Source organism: Mustela nigripes, chromosome 5, assembly GCF_022355385.1.
Source record: "Mustela nigripes isolate SB6536 chromosome 5, MUSNIG.SB6536, whole genome shotgun sequence".
In the NCBI taxonomy this organism is placed as follows: Eukaryota; Metazoa; Chordata; class Mammalia; order Carnivora; family Mustelidae; genus Mustela; species Mustela nigripes.
The window spans coordinates 82,745,966-82,751,965 of record NC_081561.1 but is presented as its reverse complement, the minus strand read 5'-3'; positions in this window follow the sequence as shown (position 1 = coordinate 82,751,965).

Genomic DNA, 6,000 nt, shown 5'->3' with positions numbered 1-6,000 from the left:
GACTTATTTAATAGCTAAAACTTTGTGCCTCTTAACGCCCATCACCCATTTCACCCATCCCTCCATCCACCTCCCCTCTAGTCTGTTCTCCATATTTATGAGTCTGTTCCTCTTTTTTGTTTGTTTAGTTTTTATATCCCTCACTTAGCATAATACCCTCTAGATCCATGTTGTCACGAGTGACAAGATTTCGTTCTTTTTTTACAGCTGAGTAATAGTCCATTGTACGTGTATACCACATTTTCTTTATCCATCCGTCTATCAGTGGACACTCAGGTTGCTTCCATATCTTGTCTATGGTAAATAATGTTGCACTAAACTTAAGGGGGCATATATCTTTTCAAATTAGTGTTCTGGGCTTTTTTTTTTTTTTATAAATACCAACAGTGTAATTACTGGACTGTATAGTACTTCTATTTTTAATTTTTTAGAGGAACCTCCATTGGTTGGCATACTTTCTAGTGAAAACTGGTATAAGTAGATCTATTTTTATTAATTTGGCTAAGAAAATTAAAAACTGTGAGGGCTGTCTCCTAGATCTTATCTTGTTCTTGACTTAATTTCAACCTACAGTTAAGCAGCTTATGTGACAAGCTGTTTTTTCCTTCTGTGGAAAGCATTCACTATCTTCATGGGTTTCAAGCAACAAAAACTCACAGACCACAGGATTAAGGTACTGCTCTGTGAAAATCTGTCCTGCCTGTTGCTGTGTTAAAGGCTGTGTCTCTCCCTTCCTAGGGCCCCTTCCTTTATCTCTTTCTATGTAACTGTGTGTGGTCTCCTTGCATGTCTATTTTTCCTCTCTCTTCTTTAGTTCTCTTAACTATATCTTAAAGTTAGAATTTTTTTATTGTTTTATTTATTGAATGGGATGTTTGAATTGCCTTCCTTAAACATAGATAGGTGGCATATTTTATTTCTTTCAAAAAACGACTCCAATTAGAATGAAACAAATTAAATCTAGTTGCTGTATACTTTTACATGTATGGCCTTTAGTTTGCTTTTCTCTGGGCTAATGATGCTGCTCTCCTCACCTCTCTCCCTGCCAGCTCCAATTAACATGTAACAATGTAGTGAATTATGATAGTTCATAGGCTTACTTATAGATGGTATCATAAAGTGCATTACCATGGAGTTGACAGTGTATGTATTTGTTATTTTTCTCTTTGAGACTTTTTTTTGGCCTATTTTAACTGCTAATAAAAATAGGATTAAAGTAAATCTACTTAGGTATATGTATTTCTAAAAACTTGCTTATTTTACAAAATTGTCATCCTCCAAGAAAGGACTTGGTAAATTCATTTTGATTATGAAATCAGTACCGGTCAATGAGAAATGTCAATTATTTTATATTGGCATTGGCTACTTTTCTTATCTTTGGATAAGAAGGCAATTGTGACCATACCATTTATACTCACAGAATATCAAGGACACTGGTTTTAGATATTCAGTTTCCCACAGTATAAGACCCTTGAACTTCTCAGAAAATTTACTTCCTAAACTATTGCTAATCATCTGTGAGTCTGGTATTCTATCAAATAAAACATAAAGGCATGGACTACCAACAATTAAAGTGCAATATGCAATAATAATAGAGCGAGGCAAATGAGACAGCTTATAAAAAAGTTTTGGAAACTTTAAGCAAAAATTATTATGAATTGATTCAGTCAATTCTGCAAGGAGCTTTGGGGGGGAAAAAAAAAAACAACAACCTGCTTAAAAATCCAGTACCTCTGATTCTGTATTACATTTTAGTATTTTAATCACAGAGAATAAACAGCACAAGACAGGCGAATTTTTTTTTTTTTTTAATACAAGCTGGAGAGAACTTCTTTTGCAGCTTCTTTATTATATTACCATCTCTTTCCACCCCTGCTCTTACTCTGTGACTTCCTGATAAAGAACCGTTATAAAATTTCCAGAATTGCCCCCACCTGCAGCAGCAAGATGGTAAGATGGGAGTATTTCCAGAAGGAGAGTTCAACCACATTCCCACTGACCTCCGGGGGTATAAAGCAGCCTCAGAGTGACAAGGAGAAGTGAGGCTCTTTGACAATAGATACCTATTTAGAAGATGCTCTTCCCTGCAATCCCCACCCTGGCCCATGGGCTTTCTGTCCTTTGAGAAAACAATGATGTCTGAGCAATTAATGCTCCCCTATGGACAGCCCAAGAGGCTGATAGAATGTTACACTGAATCTGGAATAAGAAGTGACCATCACCAAGACAAGGAGAAATCACAAGAGCTGCTCAAATTAGAACAGATGTCAGCCTTGGGTATTTCCATACTGCAAACAACACATACTCTTCTTGGAAAAGAGCAGCCAGCAGGCCTAGCAAGCTTTACCCAAAAGGCTGAGGGTCTCAGGGTGAGACTAATTCCTCATGCCTACCTGGGAAGGAGAACTGGAGGCTGCAGCTTCCCCTGATTTTTTTTTTAATATTTTACTTATTTATTTGACAGAGATACACAGCAAAAGAAGGAACGCAATTGGGAGGAGTGGGAAAGGGAGAAGGAGGCTTCCTGCCAAGCAGGCAGCCCAGTGCAGGGCTCGATCCCAGAACCCTGGGATCACAACCTGAGCCAAGGCCGACACTTCATGACTCAGCCACCCAGGCGCCCCTTTCCCTGGGATTCTTAAAAGACAACGAACTTCTGGTAGCAAGGGCTGATGTTTATCTCCTCTTTTGCTGCCTAAAGTCAACACTAGACTGAGACCAGGGCAGCAGTATCCAGACCTTGGTTTCTTGAGTTGAGATCAGTCCCAGAATTCCTTACTCTGTGGCCTCATTTGCCTTCTTAAAGTCACGAGAGCAGCCCCCACCATACTACTGCCAACCATGCTGCCCTAACCTCCATATGGGCTCTTCTCAACTGCAAGCAGGGAATATTCTTGCCAACCCTATGCCCTGGGGATGGTCTGAGCTCAAAGATATTTGCCATGTCAAATGGGCACCAATCTAGGAAGAGGCAGATTTCAGATTACCTGGGAGGAAGAGCTGGTATTAGGAGTAAGAATTGATTTAAATGAGGTGGATCAAGTTGGGGATAAAGATGACTAGGTTCAAGGCTGTTGTGACATCACTGAGTGATCAAGAATTCATCAGCGCCTGCTCAGGCTTAAAGGATTATCCAAGACTAAAGCAAGGAGGACTCAAGGCTAGGGACCTCTAATATTATATTAGTAATAGTTATTAGTTGGAGTTTTTCTATATTCCATATTAGCTAAATAGTTGGTGGATATCTGTTTATCCTCAAGAACTATTGAGAACCATTTTAGGTGGATGTCAACAAATATTTATAAAGAACTTATTTTGTGCTGGATTAAATGCTTAATTATGTGGACACTCAGGTTGCTTCCATATCTTGTCTATGGTAAATAATGCTGCACTAAACTTAAGGGGGCATATATCTTTTCAAATTAGTGTTCCAGGCTTTTTTTGGATAAATACCAGCAGTGTAATTACTGGACAGTATAGTACTTCTATTTTTAATTTTTTAGAGGAACCTCCATTGGTTGGCATACTTTCTAGTGAAAATTGGTATAAGTAGATGTATTTTTTATTAAATTGGCTAAGAAAATTCTAGAACTCATTTGGCTTGTTCCTCATTGCTGTGCACTGGAGAACTTCCATTCTCTAACTGAGGAGGACTCTTCAATGTAGCTTCTTTATTTAGTTCAGTTGTGTTCAGTTGTGTTCAGTTGTGGCCTTTCTGTTTCAGTTTCTATCTGAGTCATAAAGGCCTATTCTGCTGGACACAGCAGTCTTGAGCACAGAGATACAGGTACAGGATTCACAGCATTCTTACCTTATATGATAAAATTGGATATTTGAGGTGTGTTTACATTTGCTTGGAAAGACACTTAAAAACTAATCTTTTTTCTAGAGTCATAGTTCCCTCTCACCTAAACAGAACTTTAAAGATATATATATTAGAAATATATATTTATATAAATATATATAATATATATAGAAAATATATATATATATATCTTTCTCCAAATGTGATTTGGTATAGAGAAAGTCCCTTCTTACATAACAAAGAAGAGGAGGAAACTGTTACATATGCACTTATTGGTTCATATTCTAACAGAAGTGGTCACAGTGTAAACAAAACCATGTTGAAATGTTTTTAGGTAGGACAACACTGCATCAGTCAGGTTTTGGTAAAGGATTAAGAAACCAGTGTAGGCAGTTCAAATACGTGGTATCGGACACAGGGAACTAGATGTCTTTAAAAATCAATGGAAAAACTAGAGGAGCAGAAGTGGAGGCTGCAAACTGGACATTTACATTCAAGGTCACACCATTGCAACAAGGATCTACAGGCCAGGAGACTGCTGCCACCCCACCCACCCCACACCCAGAATCTGTAGAGAGACCAGGGAACACTGAGTCTGGCTGCTGTATACCCACGGTCTATCCAGCACGACCACAGGAAGATGGCCTGTCCCACCCTTCCGCCTTCTAAATCTCTCGGGAGTGCTTCTCACTGGTGGAAACTAAATCATGTCCAAGATGCAAAATCAGTCCCTGGTTGCAAAAAAGCTTCAGAAATGTAGTGTTTGCCTTTCTACATCTAAAGGAGGTAGGGGAGGTTGTAGAGGGCAAAAACTATCTAGTCTACATCTGCTGTCATGTTATACTAAAAATATAGGAAACGTTGCTATTATCTTCCATGAGCATAGGATCTCTGGCAAAGTTAATGTGTTACCAACAGATTGGAGACTTCAAGGGTCCAAAACTACAGGCAATAGTTACCAGGATAATTAAGTTATATAACAATTTTTTTTTTGGTAAATTCAAGTATGCTCTTCATAAGAAATGATATGATTGTGCCATTTTAAATTCTCACCTCTATGATGCTTATGGATTAAGTATTTTTTACATTTTTGCATATAAATAGCTTGAAATTTTTGAGTAAAATGAACCACTAATTGAACAAAATAATTTAGATTTTCATTAACAAGAAATCTTAGAGTTGTAATCAACCTAATAAAGATCACATTGATAATTATGTTTGTGTTGATTTTTACTTTTTTATGAATAAAATGAACAATGCTAATAACGCTAATTTTAGTGTATTAAATTTTCCTGTGGTTCAGTTTTCTTTTCCTTCTTCTGTGACTAGATTTGGGACCTAACATATATCAGAATGTTATTTTCTGGTATGAAACACACAAAAGAATATTAAAGTGTTGAATAATATTAACTGAAAAATGGAGAAATTTTTCTAGTCTTCAGCTCGTGCAGGAAACAGACTGTGAGGCAGGAATTTGCCTGTAGGTGGTTAATTGGTGAGTGTTCTTGAAAGAAACATCCATGAGGGCTGAGGGACACAAGCTTGGGCAGAGAGAGTAGCTGAGCTAATCAGAGGCCTCAGAGGATCCTTCGGAGTTGTGATAACCCTTTAGACTTGTCCTGAGTCAAGGCAAGAAGGCTGACCCTTTGTATACCTGTCTTGACCATCCTGGATGTGGACAATGTCCAGGGAATAGGTGTCACTTTGGGTGAGAGAGTATCTTTCTAAAAAAGGAAATGTGTAGAGAGGAACTCATGTATTAGTAGTCAACACCCTTGCATCTGGAAGTGTCCTAGCTCTTAAGGAGGATCTGGCTGGCAAACCACAACATAGACCACACCTCTGATATACACCACATTAAAGACACTCTAAAAGAGCCTTAATTTTCAATGCTGCCTTATTTAAGGAAAGCATTATTTGCTTGGACATGTTGATGCATTCTGTATCAAAAATACAGTGTATGTCCGGTTAAGTTTTAAATTATGGAAAACATTGAGCTTAGCCTGTACCTAGATGCACAGCCTATAGTATCTTTCTATGTCAGAAGACAGTTTCAGTTTATTTTATAACTACTTTGAGAAAGTCAACTTTGATTCTGTGTTGTATGAATTATAACTACTGTGAATGTTCTCTTATTAATCTAGCCTAATGGATACAGGTATATGGGTGGCCTATTTTCCAGACAACTTTAGATA